At 51.3% G+C, this 13758-nt stretch overlaps 1 protein-coding gene across 3 annotated transcripts in view; it reads left to right on the top strand.

Annotated features, from left to right (window-relative positions):
• Nucleotides 1-13758, top strand: part of KIRREL3 (kirre like nephrin family adhesion molecule 3) — a 344735-nt gene that overhangs the window by 270866 nt on the left and 60111 nt on the right. The window lies entirely within an intron of this gene.

Below are 13758 nucleotides of genomic sequence, written 5' to 3' on the forward strand. Positions count from 1 at the left end.
ATCTCCTCTCTGAGTGCGTAAACAACAAACTAACTCCTCTGTCACTGCCTGGAGTAGCTGGAAGATAGTCACAAGCAGATCAAGTTTGTTTGTTTGTTTGTTTGTTTGATGGGAAACAAACATCTCCTCTGCCTTGGATTTTCACCACCCAAAATCCTGTGTGTGGGCACAGCTCCCACACCACCGTGGCACCGTCGGGTCTGTGACCTCCATCCTCATCCAGAACGTGCAGTGCTGTGCTCACAGCACTCCTTGGAGGCTCTCTGTGTGTGGAGAGCACCCACAGCTCACCCCCACCACCTGCCCCCCACTCCTGAAGGACTCTGGGCTATTCCCAGCCCTTAGGGCCAACTTCAGCACAGGAGGAATGAGCCCAGGGAAAGCACAAATTCAGCTCCTGATCTTCACCACCATCCACTTCTCCAGAAAAGACAGTAAGAGGAGACAACCCTGTGTTTGCAGAGCCAAAGCAGTCATTCGCCTCCTTGTGAGACACTTCTCTGATGGTTTTGGTGGTCTGCATCCCAGGCACCAAAATAGGAATGTCACTCCAGTCCATACATCTGTTCATCCTGCCTCCCTCCTGCCAGAGTCCTGCAAGCCCATAATGGGCTGAGATGGGCACAACGGGAAGGAAAATCTTCTTTCATTGGAAAAAACATCCTGCATTTCCCCCTGGAGGAAGAAGTGTGGTTGGCCTGGAGCCCATCAGAAATCTCAGCCTGATTAGGAACAGTGATCCCCTGACACGGAGCAGCAATTTACAGGCACCATTAGCCCACGCCAGAGAGAGAGAGATGCTGTGAATGTCCTATTTTCTGCACCTCCGGAATGCCACACGACTCATGAAGGATAAAAATAATTAGCTGGAGCGTCTCGGGGATGATTGACAAGTGCCCAGGGGCTGGGAGTTCCCCCATGTGCCGTCCTCATCTCCAGCACTTTGAAAGGGAAGGAGAGAAGTTTGCTGAGAAGCAGCTCTGGGTGGTGGATGCTGCTGGATCTGTGGGAGTGAGATGGACTGAGGGGAACTCAGTCAGTCCCTCCAGCCTTCACACAGGGCCTGCTGCATCTGCAGGGCTGTCCTGGGGTGCTGCCCCTAAATCTGCTGCTGCCAGGGCTCTTGGGCACAGAGGGACAAGCCAGGCTTTGGCTGTCGCCTCCTGCCTTAGGTAGGACTTGGATTCTGCCGTCTCTTCCCTCCTCCAGCAACCTCTGAGTGGCCTCTCTGCTTCTGAACCTCGTGGCATTTTCTGATTATTAGGCTTGTTAAATGGCACTGGCAGGCTGTCATGAATAACAGAGAGGGTTCAGGGACAGGGCTGGGAACAGGCTCCCTGGGGCTACAGGGATGAGTGGGGAGCTCAGCAAGGAGCTTTGCATCACTCCTCTGCCACCCCAACCCACATGTCCATGCAGGACCTAATCCTTTCCAGCCAGTTTCCCACCAGCCACTACTTGGATCCCCCTTCTCCCAGCTTTTTGGCTCTCCTTCCTCAGTCTGTACTATTTAACCCACCACCTCCAGGCCTGCATGCTCTGTCTCTCTCTCAGGCACAGCTCATCCCAAAATGACAGCTCATAAAGTGATGGAGCAGTGGTCCAGAGCTGGGTGATTGGTTTTGCATTGCTGATAAACTCACTGGGAGCTATTTGTTGTGTGAGTCAAAGCTGGGAAAGCATTCCAGCTGGGACAGGGCAGCAGGGGGGTTTACATTCCTGAAAGCATCACACATTTCACGTGAGCCTTTCCAAAATGAAATGCTAGGCAGGGAAAAACCCAAAAGCTGTGTTCTGACATCTTCCAAACATCTCCTTTTGTGCTAACTCAGCAGTTCTTGTTTTAAGAAACCAACCTAAATTCCTAAGAAGGATTTTCTTTCCATTCCTTTCCCTTCCAGCACAGCTTCTGTCCTGTCATCTCCCTTGGGCTGTGACACAGCCATGGCAGCAAGGCCCTGTCCTGCCCCTAGGACAAACTAACTTTGGGCTTTCCCATCTCTCTTCCCTTTCTCTTCCTCTCAGCAGCAGGACCTGAGTGATTAAACCTCCTGAGGCAGGAGGGAGATGGTGATGGATGCTTTCGGTAATGCTGGTGACACCTCTATCCACACTCCCTGCCAGGGAAATCCATCTTCCTGGAGTGACTGAGGTGCAATGGGGGCTCCTGGCAGCCCTGGGGTTGTGCCAACAGGACAAGCCGAGCATTTGAAGTGGCCTCCCCACAGCAGTGGGAGCAAATCCACCTGTCCTTGTGACAGAGGGAATGGGATAGCTCATGTCCCATCCCACAGCAGCAGTGTGCACCAGGATGTCCTCCTGCCAGCGGTCCAGGAATGCATCCCAAACCCTTCAGCTCTTGGCTGGGCTGCCTCTGCCACCAGGAAAAATAGCTGTGGCCAACCATGGTCAGGCAGCAGCTCTGTCTGTGGCTGTGTTGGGAAGAGACTCAAAACAGCTCAGAGCCAGGGGTTTGGAGCATCCCACAGGCATCACCTTGGGGCTCCAGACCAGGGGTCCAGTGGTTCTGTTTATTTATCTGTTACCATTTATGGGTTTATGATAGATAAACTTTGGGATCCACTTGTGGATCAAACTGAGCAAGAGCTCCTCGTGCACTTGGATAGTGGGAATAATGGGAAAAGGTCTGGTAGAACCCCTCAGAATGGGCTTCAACAGCAGCATCACCTCCCAGCTTGTTCTGTGTCCTCAGAGGTCAGTTTGCTGTGACTGAGAAGGGTCATTTCTGCTTCAGCCTGGCAGAGCTGAGCACACCTGGTGTGGTGGGATTGGTGAGCAGGAGCCTGGAGTGGTGGGAACTGGGATTGGTGAGCAGGGCCCAGGAGCTGGGATGTTGTTAGTGCTGTCCTGGCCCTGTCACTTTGTCAGGGTATAAACAGTCATGTCTCAGTCTAAGGAAGGGAACAGCCTTAGGGGAGTTGCTGCTTCCCAGCCCATAACACTTCAGAGGTGTCAGATGGAGAACAATAATGAGAACTGCCAGAAAAAGGAAAAAAAAAATCAAGCAAAGAAGTCAGAAGGAAACAACTATTTCTGCTGCAGAAGCTCCTGGGAGCTGTCATTCAGACACCTGGTGCTCCCTCCCCTGCTCTTTCCTTGCCTCATTTCCCAGGCCAGGCCAAACCTGCTTGGATTCACCATCATCCTCTGAGAGGAGCAAGACCAAAAAATTTCCCTTGTTGATGTGTTGTTGTCTTTTTTTGCTATTGATTCCTTAATTAAAAAAGCATAAAATTCCACCAAAGCAGATATTTCTCCAAAACACTCCATCAGTCAAAATAAAAAAAAAAAAAAAGAAGAGGAAACAAAATCAATATCCTATTTAAAAAAAAAAAGAAAAAGCACATTTGGGAGCAGATTTTGGAGCAGCCCCAGGTAGTACATCTACTCCTTTCTCGAACAAGTTCGGTTAGCTCTGTCTTCCCATGCTCCTTTCTCTCTTCACTGTCATCTTTTCTCTGGACTTTTCCCACAAATCCCACCATTTCTGGCAGAGTTGTCACCATTTCTAGAGGGTGATGCCCAGGGAACCTGCCTGTTTCCCTGCAGGTCCACCATGTCCCCAAGGATGGGTGACACCTCTGTCTTTGTGCTCCTCTCAGACAAAAACCTTGGGGAAATCACTGAGGCACATCAGTGATTTCCAAAGCCAGGATTCTCGGGATCCTCATGTCATGGCTTTAAGCAGGATTCCTGCTACTCCAACCACATTTTCCTACTACTGTGCAATTTGCAGGCTCTCTGGGAATGCTGTATTAATGGCTCTGGCTCCATAGGGATGCCTTCACAGAGGGACCTGACTGTGAGCAGCCACCCCAGGGGATTCCCTCTGAGCAGAGGTTTAAAGATTTGGGTAATTTATCTTAAAATGGGGATGTGCTAATGGTTTATGCAGGATGAATGATCCCAGCAAAGGCTGCAGGACTGGAGGGCAGACAAGGGCATTTAAAGTGTCTGCAAGGCTGAACCTTTTCCATATAGAGCTGTGCCACTGCCTGATAAGGGATTCAGGCCAAACTCAGACATGTGTCAATGCTGGAGCACTGGGATTGATCGTGCTCCCTCCTGGATGTGCTGGGTTTGGATTCCTGTGGAACATGTGGCTCTGCCATGTCAGAGATAAGGAATTGCTCAGCATTGATCAAACTCAGCTGATGGATGCTGGATTCATCCACGGGGATTTGCTCAGCCCTCACTGCAGAGCAGCAGAAGGTCTGCAGAGCCACGACCTCTGCAGCTCAGGGACACATCTCTGGCGTCCAGCAAGCTCCCATGGGATGCACCACAACATCATCAGTGGTTCAGACTGTTTGCTCTTTAAATGCTCTGCACGGTGCTCAAAGCAGAGCTGGGGATTGTTCCTTGTTTGCCACAGCTGGATGTCCAGTTCCAGTTACACTTTCCCCTGAGGAGATGGTTAGCATGGCATGCCCAGGATTCCTGTGTGCTGCACGTGGGAGCAGGGTTAGGACTTCCCCAGTGGGAGGATTTGGGGTTTGAGAGGCTGTGGAAGAGGCTCAGGCCAGCTGTGTTGGACAGGGAGTGTTTTTATCTGACTGGAGCTGCTGGGCTAGATGCCACAGGGGGGTTGAGTCCAGCTGTTTGCACGGGAGAAGGGAGGGAAGCAAGGCACTGACAGATCTGGGACATGGGATTAGTCTCCTTCTAAGGCCTTCATTTGTTCTTTCTGATGGTGTCTTACACCCAGGAGGGTTCGGCTGGCACTCAGATCAAAGCTCCCAGCTCCCAGCCCAGCCCTTCCCACCTCGTCCATCTCGGTGCCACCACAAGGCAAGAGCAAAGCACTGAATTTCCATGTCCCTGTGGGTCTCCCTTGTGTGAGCTGCCCTTGATTCCTCTGCAGCAGCTTGGCCAGGGATCCGAGTGGGAATGTCTCCTGGTGAAGGCTGGAAGGAGCATCACTCAATTCAATACACAGCCTGGTCCTGTCAAGGAAGGAGGGATGCAAGGACTTCCCATTGGTGACCAGCAAATAAGAATATTCATAGAATCCAGCAATGGTTTGGGTTGGAAGGAACCTTAAAGTTCATCTTGTTCCATCCCCTTCTGCCATGGGAAGGGACACCTTCCACTATCCCAGGCTGCTCCAAGCCCTAACGTCCAACCTGGCCTTGGACACTTCCAGGGATCCAGGGGCAGCCACAGCTTCTCTGGGCACCCTGTGCCAGGGCCTCCCCACCCTCACAGGGAAGGATTTTTCCTGTGTTTCTCCATCCCTGGCTGTCCAGCTTGGACAAGGCTTGGAGCAACTTGGGCTAGTGGAAGGTGTCCCTGCCCATGGCAGAGGGTTGGAACAAGATGATCTTTAAGGTCCTTCCAACCCAAACCAATTCTGGGATTCCCTAAATGAAAAGGCATCCTTTTTCCATGAAATGGCCAGTGATACTTCAAATCCTAGGCACAGGAAGTGCCAGGGGAATTTTTCCCAGTCCGGCCTAAATTTTTGTCTTTTCTCACCCTTTCCTGTCCCCAATTTCCTCAGTGACACATCCCAGCAGCCAGATCTGGGTTTTCTCCAGCCCTGGGATGCAGCTGGGAAAAGCAGGAACAGCCACAGCTTTGGGGCAGGGAATGGTTTAAGGGGGAGCTGATGACAAAGCTGTGGTCTTTCAGGGAAAGAAGAGAAAAAAAGAAAAATCAGCCTTTCACCTTAAAGAGAAAGAAATAAAATCTATCCTTCCAAACCTAAAGGAAGGTGCAATCCTTCCACTCTTCAAAGTGCAGCCTCGTACCTTTCCAGCTCCTTGCCTTACACCTGGGCTGGTGTGCCAGGCTCCCAGCCAGGCCCATCCCAGGGGAAATGCAGGATTCAGCTGTGCTGAGGCTCCCAGGCCTGTGAGATGCAGTTAGGACAGCACATACCGTGGCTAATTAACAGAAGAGGTGTTGGTTAATGAGCTCAAGGCATGTGCAGCCTCAAAACAGATCCAGATAATCAAGCCCCAAACTTTAACGACCTGGTCCCAGTCTCCCATGTCATGCTGCTGTGCTCTGCATTACTGAGTTTCCATGGCACCTCCTGGGAGGAGACAGGCAGGACTTCTGCCACCCCATCCTGCAAGAGAGGGGATCTGAGAGCAGCTCCCACCAGAAGGAGGGGGGCAGCTCAGGGGTTTTGCTCCTCTTTTCCTTTTTTTCCCTACATTTTAATGAACAGTAATAATCCCCCTCTTTTTTTTTCTCTTTTTTTTTTTTTTTTAACAATTTGAAACTATCTGACATATGGGAAAAATAATGAATTCAGTTTTTCGCCTGCACTCTCTGATCTGTCAGTCTGCACCCGGGAGCTGCACACAGGGGGAGGAGGAGGCAGGGGTGCTGGCCTACATTGGGGAGATAATGATGTTCCTGCTGATCCCCCTTCCAGGAGAAGGTTCAGGCTTGTCCTGCAGTGGAGGCAAGCCAGGATATTCCACAGCCTTTTCCTTCAGCTTTGTATTTCTCTTTGTGGAAGGGTGTTTGTAGCTACAGGGAAGAGAGATGTGCTTGGAGCATCTCTGCAGTCTCATGGGCTCTTCCCTGATTCCCATGGGCTCAGGGATTGGATCCACCAGGTCCCTGCTGCCTCTAAGGGAGATTAACTCAGGGCTGAGCTCCTTAGTTTCAGCATCAGCCCCAAAAGCATCTCTAATCCTCACCCAAGGTAGGATTGGTGAGGATGCTGCAGCCTCTGTGGAGTCACAGAATTCCAGAATCATTTTGGCTGGAAAAGACCTCCCAGACCATCAAGTCCAACCTGTGACCAATCCCCCCTTGTCACCAGCCCAGAGCACTGAATGCCACATCCAGCTGTTCCTTGAACACCTACAGGGATGGAGACTCCACCACCCCCCTGGGCAGCTCCTTCCAGTACCTAACCACCCTTTCAGTGACGAAATTCCATTGATGTCCAACCTGAATCTGTCCTCATGCAATCTGAGGCTGATTGCTCTTGTCCTGTTCCTTGTTCCCAGGGAGCAGAGCCAGACCCTGCTCTGGCTACACCCTCCTGTCAGGGAGTTGTCCCCCCCAAGCCTCCTTTTCTCACAGAAAGTCCCATGTGGGACACCCAAAGCACAACCCCCTGCCATCCCTCCAGAGCAGGTGGGGGTCTTGCTGTGCTCCCAGCATGGCACTGGCACAGGTCTGAGTGCTGGGCAGAGCTGGGCAGAGCTGGGCAGAGCTGTGCTTACACAGGAGCAGGGATGGAGGCTAATCCAGGCGGGAAAGCCTGGGGTTCAGAACACCTGGTCTATGTGGGCCTCAGTTTCCCCTGTGCCCAGAGAAGCTGTGGCTGCCTCTAGATCCCTGGAAGTGTCCAAGGCCAGGTTGGACATTAGGGCTTGGAGCAACCTGGGATAGTGGAAGGTGTCCCTGCCATGAGCTTTAAAGTCCTTCCCAGCCCAAACCATTCCATAATTCCATGACTTTATACTCAGCTCCCTGTGCTGGAGAGGGGCTTCCCCAGCCCAGGGGGATCCTGTGTGTGACAGGGGCTCTTAGCAGTGAATTTGATTACATCAGTGGTAACAAGGCCGGGTAGGCAGGTAATTTTTCCTCTGTTCCTCTCCCATCCCTGCTGACACATCTGGGAAGCTTTACCCTGACTTTCCTCCATCCTGACAGGCAGAATTGGAGCCATTAATCATGGTTGCCCTGGATCACAGACCCACCTCTCTCAGTCGTGGGCAATACTCTTCAGTTTACAGGCAGCCAGGGCAGACACAGCAAAGCAAAACAGCTTCCTGAGTTAGGGCTTGGCAGGAGCTGCTGACATGATCCATCCAAAAACGCTGCCTTGGTGGGGAGAATCGAACGAGGGCCTGGCAAATGCAATATATTCTTTGGCGTTGCATTGCCCTTTCAACTGGGAGAGAAAATTTTAAAGTTTTCTACTTTTTGCAGAGTGAACATTCCAAGTAAACAATCCATACCTGGCCAGCCACCTGCCTGCACAGCATCTGGCTCTTTGTTAAAGTGTGGAAGGGAGTTGCCAAAACTTCTTTCTCCTCGTAGAGAAGGCTTTTCAGTAGAATACAAATGCTCACTTATCTCGTGTCAGATCTGCTTCTGTGCTCTCCAAAAATGGATCCTGCCCAGAGCCAGCTCTCACAAAGGATTTCAGAACTTTGAAATTTGGTTTAATTCCAATCCATTGTGAAAACTGAATATTTAAAACATTCTCTTGCCAAGAATCTGGGAGCAAACCCCTCCTCAGCATGGAAAAACAAAGAGTATTCCATATCAATACTCCTCGATATGACCTGGAAAGGGCTTAGATGGGGGAAAATCAGCCCCTCCAGGGCAGTGAGTGGGAAAGCGGAGCTGAGCTTTGCTGCAGTGAGATGAAATCATCTCTGGGAGTCATTTCTGATTTTTAGGGACCTACATTCCCCAGAAAGACACTGTTCCACAGGAGAAATCCATCCTGCTGACCACAGAAATGTGGAATATGTGAGACTTTCAGTGGCTGGCTGGAAAAAAGAGACAAATCATTAGGAGAAAATAGAAAAAAAAAAAGAGGGGGATTTTAGGAAATATTAGTTGTTTGTTTCTCATGAGCTCCTTAATGTGAGGAGGGTCCATGAATCAGGCTCAGCTGCAGAAGCAGGAGGGAAAGAGGGATCCAGATGTCAGTTTGGGATGGAGAGGAGGCAGCATTCCCAGCAGCCCCCAGGCCCCTCCTGCTCACACACACACCGAAGAGCCACAAGACAAATAGGACCGCGAGAGAGATGCGCTATTTAAACTTTCATCACTATTTTTCTCCCTGGCTCCCCTTGTTTCTTTTGATTTATTTTTTAGTGTGTTTTCCCCAGGCTGTGCTGTTCTCCTGCATCTCTTTCCTCTCCTTCTTCTCCCAGCGCTGTTCCGGCATTTTTCAGGCTGTCCAGGCTCAGCTCCCGTGGGGCGGCAGGAGCAGAAGCAGCCTGGGGAAGGTGTGGCCAGGACACAGCAGGGACAACTGGGGACTGTAGACATCACATCCTCCTTTTCCTATCCATCCCTGACCCAGCAAGGACTCTGGGGCAGTTCTGTATTGCACAGACCAAGAATTCCATCCCACTGCCACCCTTCCCAGGGAGGGTATCCTGCCAGGGCTTGGCATGGGATTGATGCAGGAAGGGTGCCAGTCATGCGGGCATCCTCCAGAGCACCAGCCTTCCATGCCATGCCAATCTCAGCAGGGCCAGAGCCTGGCAGCAGACTGGAGGGGGCTGCATGCTGGAAACAATGTCAGAGCTCATCCCAGAGCCAGTGTGGCCTCTGCAAATTGACCGTGGACAACATGGCCTGGGTTGTTCTCAGCCTGTCTTATGTAGGGAAGGATGCAGACAGCTCCAGGGATTGTTTTGCAGAATCATAGAATCGTGGAATGGTTTAGCTTGGAAGGTTTAGCTTAAGGACCATCTCATTCCAACCCCTGCCATCGCCAGGGACACCTTCCACTATCCCAGATTGCTCCAAGCCCCAATGTCCAACCTGGCCTTGGACACTTCCAGGGATCCAGGGGCAGCCACAGCTTCTCTGGGCACCCTGTGCCAGGGCCTCCCCATCCTCACAGGGAACAATTCCTTCCCAATATCCCATCTATCCATGACCTCTGGCAGTGGGAAGCCATTCCCTGTGTCCTGTCCCTCCATCCCTTGTCCCCAGTCTCTCTCCATCCTTGCTGGAGCCCCTTTAGGTACTGGCAGAGGCTCTAAGCTCTCCCCAGAGCCTTCTTTTCTCCAGATGAGCACCCCCAGCTCTCCCAGCCTGGCTCCAGAGCAGAGGAGCTCCAGCCCTGGGAGCATCTTTGTGGCCTCCCCTGGACTCATGCAGTAGCTCCATGTCTTTGTCATGCTGAGGCTGAAGACAGAAATGGTCTCCAAGTTTCAGATGTAGGATGCAAAGGAAGATCTGATCAGTCATATTTGAAGGGGGGAATATTATGCACTGGAGTCAGGAAGGACTCTGAGCCCTGTGCTGACCCCATTTAAACTCAGGCCACTCGGTCTGTATTATTCATTTTTCTTTACCTGCCAAAGCAAAAGGTCTGAAATCCTGCTTGCATCAGGAAGGAGAGAGGTAGAATGGATGCACATCAAGACAGTGGAGAGAATGGTGCAGTTGGCATCTGGGGTTAGGTTTCCCCCAGAGCTCAGCTCACCAAGCCCCACAGTGCTGCCCCAAGTCCCCAGCTGGTGCTGCCCTGAGAAGCCCAGCCCGTGACAATGCTCAGACAGCAAAATCTCTGCCTTTCAAGTGTTGGACAAAACCTAAGAGCCTTTTTATATCCTTCCTAGCTCTGAAGAACTGCTGAAAATCTGAATCCAAAATGTGTAAAGGGCTGATAAATGGAAAGCTAAACACTCCTGGAGCTGTAAGCTGCTCTGCAGTGGTTTAGGCCCTCAGAATTTGCAGCCTTCAGGGTTGATAATACAGTGAGACCCTGAGCAGTCTGCTGGAAAACTCTGCCAGAAACACAATCCCTGTAAGGGGATTCTCTTATCCAGTGTAGCAAGCTCCATCCTAAAAGCAGTTTTGTGTTCAAGCCCCTTTTTTTCCCCTTGGAAAGCTTTCCTAGACACTTGATGAAACAGAGAACCTTCTTTCTCCCCAGTGCCCAAATTTTCCTGCTTTTTCTTTTGTCTTTTCCCAACCTTCCCCTGGTTCCTTCACTGTAGCTCATCACAATGAAGCCTCCCAGCCCTCATTTTGCCAATTAAACAAGCCAACCTCTGCCGATCTTGCCTGGTAGGAGAGCTGCTCTTTTCCTTTGATCTGCTCCACAGACTTCTGTGTGGCCAAAACCCCCCAGAATCTCAAAAACATCAGGCAGAGCAACATCACTAAAGTTCCAAAATACCCCCAGGGCTGCTGGGGAAAGCAGACACTGGCTGGGAAGAGGAGGCAGCTCCCTGCAGCTCTCAAGCAGGGAAGAGGATGTTCTGATCCCAAATGATACCACAGCCGATTAACTCTTCATTCTGCTGAATATCACTAACAAGGAGCTTATTGCCAAAGTCACAGCCCCCCAAAGGTCTTGGTATATTGGCTACCTTTTGGACCAGGACAGGATAACAGATATACAGAATATTTGGGGTTGGGAGTGACCTTTAAAGGCCATCTAGTCCAACCCTGCTGCAATGGGCAGGGAGACCTTCCGCTCAATGAGAGGAGCAAGATCTTCCAGGGAATGTAAGGAGCCCAGAGACTGTGGGTTGAATCCTGCTCCTTCCACAAGTACCTTGCCAGCCAGCAAACCTGAGCTCCAAACGGCCCAGCGTGGAGCAGAGATGGGATTTGCACAGGCAAACCCCATTTGCAGGGTTTGTATTCCAAAACCTCCCCAAGGGCAAGTGGCTCATGCAGGTCAGGGCAGCAGCAGATCTGGTCAGGCCCAGCAACTGTTCTGTGATGCTCATAAGCCTGACTTGTCTACAAGAGCTGAACATGCCTCCCTGACAAGCTGCAGCACTGAGTCTGAATGCACAAACACATCCAAAGCTCTCACATCCACCCTCGCTGCACAAGAGGCTGAGCTGAGCCAGCTGAATCCCCCTGGGCTGCCTCCCTAGGGCTTCCCCTACTTCCCCTGCTGCACAGACAAAATACAGGAGCAAAGGTGCCCTTGTTCAGCTCAGCTTTTTCATGTCCACAGAGCCTCCTGTTCTCACCCAGTGCTCATTGGGAGGCAGCTGAGCTTCACTGGGGAGGCTGGGGAAGTTCTTGATTCATCACAGAATTCCAGAATGGGGTTGGAAGGGACTCTAAATCTCATCCAGTGCCAACCCCTGTCATAGGCAGGGACAGCTTCCACTATCCCAGGTTGCTCCAAGCCTCATCCAACCTGGCCTTGGACACTGCCAGGGATCCAGGGGCAGCCACAGCTTCTCTGGGCACCCTGTGCCAGGGCCTCCCCACCCTCACAGGGAACAATTCCTTCCCAATATCCCATCTATCCCTGCCCTCTGGCAGTGGGAAGCCATTCCTCCTGTCCTGTCACTCCAAGTTCTTTTCCCAAGTCCCTCTCCAGCTCTCTTTGAGCCCCTTTAGGCATTGGCAGGGGCTCTCAGGTCTCCCCAGAGCCTTTTCTTCTCCAGCTGAACACCCCCAAACGATTTACACTCGTTCTCTCAGCTTCCTTCTCTCACTGGAAGCTCCTTCCACAGGCTCATGTCACACCATGATCACCAGGAGCATCCTCTGGTCACTGTTATTTTTTAACAGCCACATGAGCTGGGCCCAGAGCCCCAAGTGCCACAGACCCCATGGGGAAGGGGAGCCATGAAGATGAGCAATGCACCAGCAAGGCCTTATGCAAGGGATCTTGTTCCTCAGGGGACACTTGTGCTAACACCAGCTGAACATTCCTGGTAGATATTTGGCTCAGGGCAGCCCTCGGGGGCTGCTCAGCATCTGCCTCTCCAGCCCAGCAGCTGAGTGACCCTTTCCCACCAGCAGGTGTTGGGGTTGAATCACTGAAGAAGAGCTTGACCCCAAGAAGAGGAGGCTGGTTACACAAACCCAGCAGCAGTGAGGTATCAGCAAAACAACACAGGAAAACAGCCTTAATTAGGGAAAATGCACTGCTGGCTGCAGGGCTTTTTGCTTCCTCCACTTCCCGGGCCTGGCTGATGGAGGATCCTGTTATCTCAGTAAATATTGCTATTAATTGAGGCTCTGTTTGCTTGCCACATCCTTGTCCAGCTGCCGGGAGCATTTAGAGACATCCATGTCATTCCTGACTCAAAGGCAGTGTTAGCCTGGGGTCCCAGCCCAGGGCTGAAGAATCCTGTGGGAGCTCACTAATTAATCATGGGGAACTTGTGCAGGGTGGGACAGTGTGCAGGAAAGCCTCTAAAAACTAATTTAAAGAGCTGATGAATGCACCAAGAGCACCATCATTTAATTGTGTTTCTTTATGCTGATGTGCTGTAAGATGCACTTTTCCAAAGGGCAGAGAGCAGAGACCCCAAGCTGTCCCCTCTCATGCAGGCAGCCCACAGCTATGGAGAATGGACTGAAGCCTGTCCAAGGCTGGTTTAAAAATATTCAGAACTCCCTGAATTTTGACAGAAAATGAGGGTTTGGCATGTAGAAGTTTGTCAGTATTTCTTTGGGAAGTTTTGTGTGCAGTGAAGAGAGGTGTCCAGCTGAGGTCCTGAGGGCACTGCGAGGAACAGGAGACTTTCTGCTGGGGGGATTCACCTCCTCCCCAGAAGGTCTCACTCTCATGTCCACTTGGGATAATTTATGGGCAGTCCCACCCTATAAAAAGCTGCATGTCATACACTCATGGAATCATTCAGGTTGGAAAAGCCCTCTAAGTACATCAAGTCCAACTATTCTCTCAGCACTGCCACCATGCTCACTGCTAACCACATCCCCAAAGGTCACATCCAGAGATGGGGACTCCACCACTGCCTTAGACAGCCTGTTCCCACCTGACCACCCTTTCAGTGAAGATTTTTCCCCTATTAGCCCAACTACACCTCCCCTGTTGCATCTTCATTCCCTTTCCATCCAGCTCTCTGCTGCTACTCCTGCAGGCTTGAGCCACCCTGGATCCCTCCTCCCTCATTTCAAGCTTCCCAGGCGTGTGTGGGTTAACTCCATCTGCTTTGCTGTCAGGAATAACCCCCCCTGCAGCCCCAAACAACTCTTCCTATTTATATCCCTGGTTTAATCAGGACGGCTAGCGCTTACATAGCTACGTGATTAAAAATTAGAAGACCAGATTCTGTAGTG

Source organism: Lichenostomus cassidix, chromosome 24 (genome assembly GCF_008360975.1).
Source record: "Lichenostomus cassidix isolate B80296 chromosome 24, HeHo_3.0, whole genome shotgun sequence".
In the NCBI taxonomy this organism is placed as follows: Eukaryota; Metazoa; Chordata; class Aves; order Passeriformes; family Meliphagidae; genus Lichenostomus; species Lichenostomus cassidix.